This window comes from Rattus rattus, chromosome 4 (genome assembly GCF_011064425.1).
Source record: "Rattus rattus isolate New Zealand chromosome 4, Rrattus_CSIRO_v1, whole genome shotgun sequence".
NCBI classification, from domain to species: Eukaryota; Metazoa; Chordata; class Mammalia; order Rodentia; family Muridae; genus Rattus; species Rattus rattus.
The window spans coordinates 103139279-103152301 of NC_046157.1; positions in this window are offsets into that span (position 1 = coordinate 103139279).

Consider the following 13023-nt stretch of genomic DNA (forward strand, 5'->3'; position numbering starts at 1 on the left):
TGAGAGATAGGTCTCTGAGAGCTTGGAAAAGCATGCCCAGAGGCTCAGATTTGAGGCAGAATCAAGCAAAGCACAAAACACATCGATTGTATCCATATACTATAACACCAGCCAGCTCTGTTTCCTTTACAGTATTCTTCGTGTATTTCGTATGCAGTGTTAACTGACAAGCCAACTCCAGTCTGCTCTATTTTTTCCTATATCCTTTATATTAATTATATTTTCCTTTTTAATTTCCTTCTCCCAGAGAACATAAACAGGCTCATCAGGTATGCAAGTCTTAGCATCTCGGTCTCCTGAGAACTGGGACTGTTCTACATTTTTTCATGATATTTTCGTTATCCATTCTTCTATAAAGACACTCTTCAATCAAACTACCCCTTCTGTTACTATATCCATTTTATTACTATCAATTTCCTTGCTATATCTATTTCTTCCTCCACCTTTTCTCTGTCAGTCTGTTTCTGTCTGGGTTGTGTGTTTCCCTGTTCTTAGCACCTTATTCAAGAGTGAAACAAAGGCACACACAAACTTCAATGGAGCAGGGAAACTTTGTTCAAAGCGAAGTAATAATATTGGTTAGAAATGAGTGCACTGCCAAAGTTGACAATGGACAACGTGAACACAACGGCCCCAGGGATTTCTTTTAATGGAGTCTAAAGACAGAATGGATTTTTGTTAATAGAGAACCAGTGTGGGTGGTATCCTATTTTGATGGACAGATTTAGTTAGGTAAATATTTGTCTATCATGCATTTTCCTTTTTATAATTAATCTGATATTGATCCTGTGTAGGCTGCATGATACATGTTCCAAGATAGTAAATAGGGAATTGTCTTTAAAAGTTCACCAGTGGGAATAGTTGTGCCTTCTTGCGTACAAAGCAAAATCCATTCTAAACGATATTGGTTTTCTTTTTTTTTGTATTTGGTCATAAGTGGAGTACAAGTGAATAAACTATAAGTTTAATGGGAATTAAAGGGATGAGAAACTCAGCCCAATCTTCAGAGAGGGTGATGCATGTATGCAGCTTCATGCAGTGGAGGTCTAGTAACAGTTTGCTAGGTGCGTCGTTAGGATGGATATATATGTGCATAAAATCTCAGGCAAGAATCTCAGGCTGCCAATATTAGAAGGGAGTTCTGTGAATAGGCCAATCTAAGTAGAGTCTCAGGAGACTAAACTATTCTCTAGCCCATCTTGATTCCCCCTGAGGGCTTTTTCTCCCTTATTTGTTAAGGGAGTTGAAGGCAGAAGTCGAAGGCAGAAGTCTCCTTGGAATCCAGTAAGGATATAGAATTGAGTAGGGAAGAATTAGTCTGTGTTTTAGAATTGGTTTTTCCTTAAGCTGTTACACTTTTGGACCTCATTGAAGAGTATTTATGAAACTATTTAGTGTTTTGTTCTGGGGTGTAATCCTGAATTTCTCCTGAATGTGGATGGCCACATGATTTTTCTACTTTATTCTTTCTAGTGGAAGTTGTTGGCCACCTATAATTAAATCTGTTGGATGAGATAAACTATAGAAGTCTATTAAGGGGGTTGGGGATTTAGCTCAGTGGTAGAGCGCTTGCCTAGGAAGTGCAAGACCCTGGGTTCGGTCCCCAGCTCCGAAAAAAAGAACCAAAAAAAAAAAAGAAGTCTATTAAGAAGAAGAGCAAGAGTAAGCAAGAGAATCAAGGGACATACAGGAAAGCCTCAGAGGAGGCATTAGTAACAGTATCCAGATCTTCGATACTGATAGTATATTGTCAAGACGTCGATTGAATCTGATTCCTTGGAGGATATTTCTTACAATGTGCTGGGCCACATTTCAAATTTGACAGCATAAAATGATTTACATAATAAACATAAGAATTTTAGGTCGCAAACGTTAAGTGTGCAATAATGGTTATTTTAGATGGCCTAAAATATGTCGGAATAAATTTTGGCTCCAAATTTATAACATTTATGTCTGTACAGTCACAGATGTTCGTAGCAGCTGGTCAGCCTTGTAAAGAACTTAACAAAAGCCACATCGCCACTTGGAACCTTATTTCACAGTTCTTCAAGGTAGCCAGCACATGGACATTTCCTTGGGAGACTACGAGTTGTTTGAAGTTTCAAATCCGGGAAGAGTCAACCCTATCGTCAGGTATAGATGAGGCTAAATGGTAAGGGAAGTAGTGTTCAGTGGGCAGAACAGTCATTAAGAAAACCATCTGGGGGTTGGGGATTTAGCTCAGTGGTAGAGCGCTTGCCTAGCAACTGCAAGGCCCTGGGTTCGGTCCCCAGCTCCGAAAAAAAGAAAAAAAAGAAAGAAAACCATCAGAGGATGATTGAAAATCTATAGGCCACACAGCCTGACAATGTTGCTGACCCATAGTGTGACTTGTTGTTGTCTCAGAAGAGCATCGCTCACTTCTTCTTCCTTTGTTATGGCTGCCATCTCTGCACCTAACTATACAGCTGATCAAACAATGCAGCTACATTCAAGGTGAGGAGGATGTAGTCTGGCTGCTCTCTGTGTTTGCTTGTTTGTTTGTTTAACTTAGGTACCAGTTCCTAGTTACAGTCCATCATCTTGTAGAAGTAAAGGCAGAAATGTCCAAGAACCAGCAACATCACGTTGTCATTGGTTCTGTCAGACATCACCGCCATAGACATCAGAATGAAAAGGACCATCTCCCTCTGTCTCTGGCTCACAGCATATGTTATTTGTGGTAAGGGTATGGACCTAAGTTTCAGCTTCTTGGTATCTCCTTGAAGAATGAAATAACAGCATACACTGATTAGAAAAGAGATAAGAGCATTTTCAACAAAATCACAGCAGAAGGTGTCGCAAAAAACGAGATAAAGGGGAGTCAATACAGATAAAGTGAACATTCAGACTCTCTCTCAAAACAGAATGCCCCTTGGTCATATTATAATTAAACCACTAAATACACAGAATGAAAAAAGTATATTGAAAGTGACAAAATAGAAGTGCGAAGCCATGTTTAAAAGCAGGACCTGTAGAAAAACAGACTTTAAGCAGAATCTATGAACATGAGGAGACCACGGATAAAGAAGTGGCCCAGGGTTTAAGAGGTAAAGAGCACTGACTGCTTCTACAGGGGACCTCATGTGGTGTCCCAGCACAACAGCTGTCAACTAGAGGGTCTGGTGCCCTCTTCTGGCCTCCAAAGGAACTGAATGCATGTAACACACAAATAGAAATAAATAAACCTTTCAATAAAATCTATTCTGAACAAAAATGAGAGTGCTGGGGATATCACATAATCTGATTTTTGGTCTGTTCTCTATTCTACTGTGGTTTTTCAAATGTTTATTATCATTTGCACAACCTCTTCACAATCCACTCTCACGTTGCATTTAAGCCCCGATTGTGCTCTGTGCTTTTGTATATTTAGCCCTGTTAGTAGTTTCTGCGGATTTTGAATGGTTAAAAATAGCTCAAGTCTACTGGCCTGCACTTCTGTTATCCCTCTGCCTGCTACTGTGTGGCACCCTATTACTGCCTATTGTTAATCACTGTCAGTGATTGCCCAGGAAGTTGCCAGGGCAGATCTGAAGGAGTCAGAATTCATGCTCTAACAGGAAAAAAAAATTAGCACAAAGAGTTATTGACAAAATTGAAAAATAGTTGTAGTCAAGTGCCAATTCTCTTTTGTGTTATAATTTTCTAAGTGTTTAGTCTACCAAATCATTACAAAGTACGCATTGTTATTTCAATTTTAGCATGAGAAATCTAGGATCGGAAGAATTAAACAAGTAGCAAGGTCCCTGTTTATATTTCTCTGTTTAAAAAACACACACTTTTCCCAACCATTATACATTATACATAGTAGAAGTTCCATGGTATAGTATACTTGACTCTCAATGTATTTCTGACCCAGATTTTCAATTGCTTCCTCTTCTGTGTCTTCTGTAATTAAAAGTTGTAGGTATAAACGTTATACAGAGGCTCCTCACAACCCCACCATTTTTAGGATTTCTTCCTACTTTTGGCGAAAGCTGATAATGAAATAGCATGGATGCTTCTGTTATTAATGTATGCATGTCCCTTCCAAAGGCCTAATCATGCTTCCTCTCACTCATTCTCTCCATCCACCACTAGCAACCTCTAATGTATTCTTTCCCTGACACTATCATGCTTCATCGTTGAGCTACCTTTTCCTTGCCTGGTGATCGTTTAGTGCTACTTCTTCTGATTGTTCAATGGCCTGGTGAGATTTAATTTTGTGAAGGTTAGCATTATGAAGAAACATCAGAATAACTTTGGAAACAAAGTTCCTTTGTGCTTAGTGGTCTTGTTTTGAATTTTTAAATACTCCACGCTTATTAAATAGAGGATTTGTCTGTCCTCTGCCATTCTGCAGCTTTTAGATGGACACGTGTTCCTCTAATGTTCTCTGTGAGTTGGTTGAGTTATATTTGGGTCACAGATATTATACCTCCCTATGTAATCTTTAGAAAACAAAGAAAAATGGCAGTATGTGGAGAACAAGTCACTAAATTGTACTTACTAAGCTAAGGAAGTTAGAAGAGAATCTTCATTTTTTTTTTCCTGGAACTGTAGGAAACAAGAATTGCTGTATTTGTGTTCTCTTTTGTTAACAGCTCACAAAAGAAGTTACCCAACTTTTGACAAGTCAACTATTTGGCTAAAAAAAAATCTATGGCAATTGTTACATGAGAGATTATTCCATGCTTCCAGTGTGACAGAAGGAACAATAAAAGCAAAGTTCTGACTTGAAGGCTCTGTGTAACTCAGAACAGAAGAACCCAGGAAGTCAGTGTGACTCAGTCATATTATACTCACCTTTCCTGATGTTTTAGTTATGTACAGGGAAAAAAGAGTTGGGGTAGCACTTTGCTCATTAATGCTCATTGTTTAGATACACTAAACAATTTCCATAGGGATTAGCAAGGAAAATTCCCTGCATTGCGAAAGCAATCACGGCTATACTAAACGTGCTTTGATTTGTTCTTGACCATTCGGTATTCAGATTTGAGCAGTTTGAGGTCAACCTATTCATTTAGCTATAAAGTTATTTTATTTTTTTACTGTGTAACATTTCAAAATTCTTTTTTAATGAATTATTTATTTATTCACGTAACAATCCAATATCAGTCCTCCCTCTCCTCCCATTATGGCCTCAAGAAAGTCTTCCTTCCATTCCACCTTCCTTTTCTATTTTGAGAACCAGAAGCCCCCTTCTGGGTGTCAGCCCCTCCCTGAACTCTCCAACAACAAACAACAAGTTACTGCAGGACGAAGTGCATCCTTTTCCACTGAAACCAGACATCTGACTGTCCATGGGATCCACAGGCAGGACCGCAACGGGCTCAGGGACAGCCATGGCTCCAGTTGTCAGGGGAACTGCATGAAGACCAAGCTACTCATATGCTGTAAATGTGCAGGGGACCTAGGTCCAGCTCTAGTTTGCCTTTTGGTTGGTGATACTATCTCTGGAAGCCCCACCAAGGGTCCAAGTTAGTTGACTCTGTTGGTTTTCCCGTGGAGTCCTGTCCTTTTCTGTTCCCTCAATCCTTCTCTCAAGTCTTTTATAAGACTCACTGAACTCCACCTAATGTTTGGCAGTGAATCTCTGCATCTCTTTCAATTGCCTTCAAGGTGGAGCCTCTCGGAGGAGAGTTATGCTAGGTTCCTGTCTGCAAGCATAATAGAGTATAATTGGTAGTGCCAGGAATTGGTTCTTGACCATGAGATGGGTCTCAATATGGGGCAGTCATTGGTTGACCATTCCCTCAGTTTCTGCTCTTTCTTTGTCCCTGCATATCTTGTAGGCAGGAGACATTTGAAGTGGAAGGTTTTGTGGGTGAGTTGCTGTCTTTATTTCTCCACTGGGATGCTGTCACTTCAATCCGTATCCCTTACTACTAAAAGTCTCAACTAGAGTTGCTGCCATATTGCCTCTGGGGCCTTCGCTCATCCCAGGCCTCTGGACATCCTAGAGACTGCCACTTCTCCCCCACCATTGATCTTTCTTCTCTCTCTCCTGCTCTCCCTACATATGATCTCTCCACCCTGTACTGCTCCCCTCCCATCCCGTCTTCCAACCAGTTTCCTCCTTCCATTGACCTCCTATATCTGTTTTGTTTCCCCTTCTGAGAAAGATTCAACTGTCCTACCTTGGGCCCTTCTTGTAATTTGGCTTCTTTGGGTCTGTTGAGAGAATATGTACCATGCATGATCTTTTGGGTCTGGGTTACTTCATTCAGGATAATATTTTCTTTTTTTTTCTTTTCTTTTTTTTCGGAGCTGGGGACTGAACCCAGGGCTTTGCGTTTGCTAGGCAAGCGCTCTACCACTGAGCTAAATCCCCAACCCAGGATACTATTTTCCAATTCCATCCATTTCCCTGTGAAATTAATGACGTTCTTGTTTTTAATGGCTGATTAGTACTCTATTGTATAATTGAACCATGTTTTCTCTACCCATTCTTCAGTTCAGGTACATCTAGGTTGTTTCCAGTCTCAACCTCATATGGGAAGATGAAAAACCTGGGTTAGTTAAAGCAACCCTGAGCAATATAAGAACTTCTGGAGGTATCACCATCCCTGACTTCTAGCTATACTACAGAGCAATAGCAATTAAAACTGCATGGTATTGGTATACAAACAGAGTGATCAATGAAATAAAATCGAAGACCCAGAAATAAACTTATGAACCCTTGGCTTTTGACAGAGAAGCCAAAACCACATGATGGAAAAGATAGAGTATATTCCACAAATGGTGCTGGCCTAAGAGGATGTCTGCATGAAGAAGAATGCAAATAGATTAATATTTATTTCCCTGCATAAAACTCAAGTCCAAGTGGATCAAACACCTCAGTGTAAACACTAGATCTAATAGAACAGGATGTGGAAAATAGCCTTGAATTTGTCAGTACAGGAGACAACTTTCTGAACAGAACACTAATGGCTCAGGCACTAAGGTCAAAATTAATAAACGGGACCTCATGAAATTGAAAAACTTCTGTAAGGCAAAGGACACTGTCAGTAGGACAAAAGGCTACCTACAGTTTTGGTAAATATCTTCACTAATCCTACATTTGATAGAGGGATAATATCCAATTACATAAAGAACTCAAGAAGTCAGACACAACAATCCAAATAAACCAATTAAAAGTGGGATACGAAACTGAACAGAGAAATCTCAACAGAGGAATCTCAAACGGGCCAGAAGCACTTAAAGAAATGTTCAAAGTCCTTAATCTTCAGGGAAATGCAAATCAAAATGACTCTGATATTCCACCTTACACCAATCAGAATGACTAAGATAAAAAAAAAATCAAAGTACAGCACATGCTGGCAAGGATGTATAGCAAGAAGAACACTACTCCACTGCTGGTGGGAGTGCACACTTGTATAACTACTCTGGAAATCAATTTGGTGGTTTCTCAGAAGATTGGAAATAGTTCTACCTCAAGATCCAACTATAACCACTCGTGGGCATATACCCAAAAGATGCTCTACCCTCCCACAAGGACATTTGCTCAATGTTCATAGCAGCTCTATTCATATTTCAAAATTCTTAACTTTCTTTTAAGTGGCCTTTTAAAACTTTTTTAAAACTTTTTTTTCTGGGCAACTGCAGATCACCATATGTGTATAGATGTCATGAGAAAACTTGGCAGGAATCACACGAGAGATCATTCTACTTTGGCTTCTGGGCCTTAAACTCAGGTTACCTGGCAAATACATTTTCCAACTGACTCATTTTTCTTATTATATTGTAGTTTTAAAATTGTTGTTGTTCTTTTCCTGTTATAAGGATGAAATTCACACACACTTGGAAAGCCCTTTGTATCCCTAGCCTTTTCTTTTCTGAGTAAAAATTACAGAGTAGTCTAAGGCCTGTTAATTCACAATAGAAAATATTTACTATTTATAACTATCAAGGTATCATATATAAAATGAGATCCATATTTTAGAACCAATTTTGGGACAGACTCACAACAATTCCTTTTTTAAAAATTTATTGGTTATTTTATATATTTAAATTTCAAATTTTATTCCCCTTCCTGGTTTTCCCTCCACAAATGCGTTATCCCATTCCCTCTCTCCCTGCTTTTATGAGGGTGCTCCTGCACCCACCGATCCCCTCCTACCTCACTGCCCTTCAGTGGGTCATCAAACCTTCACAGGAACAAAGGCCTACCCTCCCACTGATGCCATACAATGCCATCTTCTGCTACATGTGCAGCTGGAGCCATGGGTCCCTCCATGTGTACTCTTTGGTCAGCGTTTTAGTGATAGGACTATTCTAGGATCATTATTTCACTTACCAAAGGCAAAAATAGAACAATGGATAGTCACGTGAGTTTACAGTGATTGAGTGTCAAGATTTGCATGATGGAAGAAAGTTGTGTTAGTCTTTAGAGCTTACAAGAAGGAATATTATCGAGTAACTTACAGTGCTGTTAATGCATTTAGCTCTAGAAAACATGAATAAACACCTTGAACATGATGGTGTGGTAAGAGATCGCTGAATCCTATAAGTATATACATTTCGTTTTTCTGCATTAGGCATCTTATTATTCCACCCTGAGTTAGAATTTGGTCAATTTGAAAAGTCAGGATAGTGTACTCCAGACTGTTCACAGTTTTTATGAATCACTTTGCTATGTTCTCTCGCACAGAAATATTCTGACAGATAAACTGATATCTTCCATGTGTTTATGGGAGCGTCTTTCAGAATACGAAATAAGCAGGTCTGCCTTCATCCCTGGAATTCGCAGTTGTCTCATCCACCGAGTTTGTGTTTAATAAGTTTCCTTTGAGCTGAAATTTGAGCTTCTTTATTGACTATACTTCCATACAACATCACCAGGTTTAAAAGGGACAGTCAATGACTTGATTGGAATTGTAGGTTCAAATATGTATTTATACATCTACACACGTGTGTGATACACACAGACAGTATGCATATACACATATGAGAGGACGCACATGCGTATGTGTTCTTGATGAACTCTGGAAAAGGGAAGGAAAAGCACCTGTTTTTAAAATATCTATAGACTGACTCAAAATTGATAGGCTTTGATTATACATATGAATTCAGGTGAGATTATGTGCCCCTTCGTATATTTGTTTAAATAAAATATTCTGAAATTATAGACACATTAGTATATCATTAGGAAATACATGAAATATCTAAGAGGCTATTTGGGGGGGTTATGTCTGAATATATTATATAACATTATGGTAATGAGAAACTGTTTTGTTCTCAGTCTTAAATGTATGCAAGAACAAATCTTGAAGCACTTAAACAAAAAATAGCTAATAAATGGTTGAGTATAGGAACAGTTTTCTATTATCTTTTAAAATTTAAAATGAATTATTTACAGAGCAGAGGATGAGGATGGATTGTGCACATCCATAGGTCAGTAGTTAAGCACCTGAGACCAATGTTAACTTAATTCGGAACTACTGAAAATCTTTGCCACATATTTCTTTCACCCTCTGAAAACCATGGAAACCAAGACACTGACTCAGTTTTAAATACGGTTTGAATTCTGGATGTTGCTAATTTACATATTCAATTTCCTTGCAGATACTATACTGACACGTTATCTTCCCCCTCCTCCAGTGGGAAGACTTGCATACACTAAACAAATCACCAGCGCCTTTTTTTCTTTAAAGCTCTTTGGAAAACGACACAAAGTGAATCAAAGCCCCCATAGTTTTCATTTAACATTCACACAGTATGTATAGCATGGGTCACTCTTTTATAGGTGACTTAATTTTTTTTCCATGAAGTACAGTGAAATGAGAATTATTTTGCCACGACTACACTGTCTGTTTACTGTTATTGCAACAAGAAATATATGATTGCTTAAGGAAGCAGGAGCTCGGCATTCTCCGAGCTGCAGAGCTGACTCAGTCATGCGGAACTAACTTCCTGGCGGTCTCTGAATACACACCAAGTTGCTCTGTAGCTGCTGCTGACAATGAACTAGTGACTGGAAAAAGGAATCTTAAACACAGTCACATCTCCAGACTCTTAAAATCCTGTTCACAAGGCACGCTAGCCTAATACGCTGCAGGGCAGGAAAACGTTTAAAGAAACTGTCTGGACGGTATACAAAGCAACTCATCTAATTTTTTTTTTTTTTTTTTTGAGAATTGCTAGGCAACTAAAACACTCTTTTTACATATATTCATTGGAGTACCACGATTCTATTGAGATTTTCTAATTAAGGATTACAAATTTGCTGATGTTATAGTAAATGTTCAGGAGATAGTAAAATGAAGTAATTTTAATTTTTTTTGGGGGGGACCGTTTATGGATAATATTAAAACAGATTGACCAGCTAGTTTTATGGGGAAAGTGTTACTGTTCTTTGGAAGGAGTAGATCACTTTCATGGGTTGGTTTGCTAGTTAGTAGTTATTAATTGAGATGATTCAAATGATTGTTTTTTGCTTAAAGTGCGAATGGATGTTGAAACCAGTTTGATTTTGCCGAGAGACTTCAGTAGTTGTCGGGACATCAATCTGGGAGTAACATCATAGCGCTCAGCCCTTAGTGCTGTAGGGGCTAACTGTGATGGTGATCTCCGGCACAGAGCACGCCCTCTAGTAACAGGCCTTGCCAAATTCCTTTGGGAAACTAATTGTATTTAGGAAGTATGGTGAATCTCAGGGGGTGGGGAAAGCCTTGGTAGTGAAGAGTAAAGATTAATCGAAACGTGTTAAAGTCGAAGATGGCATTAGATAAAAAAATTTTCCATCATCTGCATTTTAGTAATTAGTATAAAATCTAATTACCATGGAGTCCGATTGGATGAGTCTTTTAGTCAAATTTTAGTGTCTGTATCATTGGGTAGGTATGGTCGGTATCTTCTAATCAGAATTAATCTTATTTGAAAAGCTATGGTAAAATACTTTGTGTGTTGAAAATGTGGCAAAGAATGAAACTTGAATTAGGTCCTTAAAAGCACACAATTAAGTTGATTAAGGTAATTTTATTAAATTCAGTACAGAGACTTTTTACTTATTGACTTGGTCATTAGTTTTAAATATAAACAACTCTTTCACTGAATATAAAAATAATAGAGCTCATTAACTTATTAACGTCTCCCTTTTCCTAGGTTTTAACCTCAGCAAATCCTAGAAAATGACTTAAAATTCGGCAATTTTTCAAGTATTTTGAATCAATGTTACAAAACTTACTGTTGGTATGTAACTTTTGCCCGTATAATTTATTTTCTGGAAATGTAAACTTTTAAAAAAAAATCCATTCCAGTTTATCTCTAGCTCCTGAAAATAAAGGAGTGTTGTAAAGAGTTAAAAAAGAAATTTCTTTGCTGGGTGGTAGAGTTTAAACATGTCATTTTTCTCGTTCTCTGGTATGTCTCCTGATATTCCTATTTTCACAGGATTTGGTATAGACAAGTTTTGTGCTCTCACTTCACTTATTACAATTGTCATCATGGCAGCTTCTCATCTTCCCTTAACAGCGTGTTCATTTATATTTTAAAATGTGTTAGTTAAGCTATAACCGACTGCACATGTTATATTTTATAGGTATGGTTTGCTAGCATTTGATAGTTTTGAAACACTGCTTTTTATGCCTTATGTACTTAGCTAATTTTCTTTTTTTTAAAAAAAAATTTTAGCAATAATTTTTCACCGCATTAAACAATGGTAAAAGACATCACTGGTTACTGATTTGCCTCCCTCCCCGCCCCACCCCCATCTTTTTTTTTTTTTTTTTTTTTGTAATGTGCCTCATTTTACCTTCAGATGCCATAATTGTACACTTTGTTTTTCTTGCCACAGGAGGGCATCTGTGATCCCAAGGACCTAACTAGTGATTAGGTCAGAAAAAAGTTTGGAATCTTTGATGGGAGGTGTGTGTGTGTGTGTGTGTGTGTGTGTGTGTGTGTGTGTGTGTATCATCCATGATTAAGAATTTTCAAAACTTTGGCTGCAGTTTTACATGTCTTGATCACCATCAGAAGATTATGAATGAGTCAAATCAACACTAATTCACAGTAAGGGAAGGAGAGCCATATTTTCTTCAGCGCATCCACCAATCCTGAGATCTCTTCACATGGGAAACAGCCGCGTTACACTTCCTTTCCCATTTTACGCATCAGGAGATTTGAGTCCAGACCCAAACAATGGCATAGGGTGATGTAATTTAAATCCTAAATCTCAGGAAACCAATTTAAGTTTACCTTTCCATCAATTTCTACATGCTCATTATGCCAATTATAACATTCATTGGAGGTAATTTATGATATTTAAAAATTATTATTTAGATGATATTTCCACACTGGCTGAGTAGCAGTTCCAGAGAAGGTTTGGCTAAGTTTAAAACATTGGCTTCATCCTTTCAAGGCCAGCGCTACATAACATACTTGTGTTCAAGAGGACTGAGAACACGGATCTCTTTAAGATTGTTTACACGGGGCCAAGTTTTTATACTATCAGGAATTATTTATATTATAGCGATGATTGTTCTCCAACAAAATCTGTGATTCACAGGCTGTTTATCTCCTCTCTGTACTTCTTTCATTCTTATAATTTTGATAATATCTCACATGTATATTCCGTAGCTTCAGAACACAGTCCAAGTAGCTATGAGGAGAACTCTGGGTTCTTGTGACAAAACTCCAAGAAAGCCAGACCAGAGTCTTATGACCTCAGTTTCTTCAAAAACATGGAGTTATTCTTGGACTGCGCTTCGGTGCCTCTCCCTGGTGCAGCAGAGAGGAATGAATTTACTCCATATGACTCATTACAAGTGGCTCTTGTTGTTTGTTTACGTGCCTCTACGGGAAAACACGTGCTTGCCATGTGCAGCTCGACCTTGTGATTGTTACATCACCCTTGGGATTCTCCTTAACCTTAAGAGAATAAATTGTCTGATGCTCTGAATTAAGTTGGCCATTGCGTGAAACTTTAGGGTGTCTCATTACTAAGGTTCTATTTCACCAGGTCCCACAGCCTAAGGAGCCGTAAACAATGTAGCTTGGTGATTGTTATCCACACTTTCTTTTCCT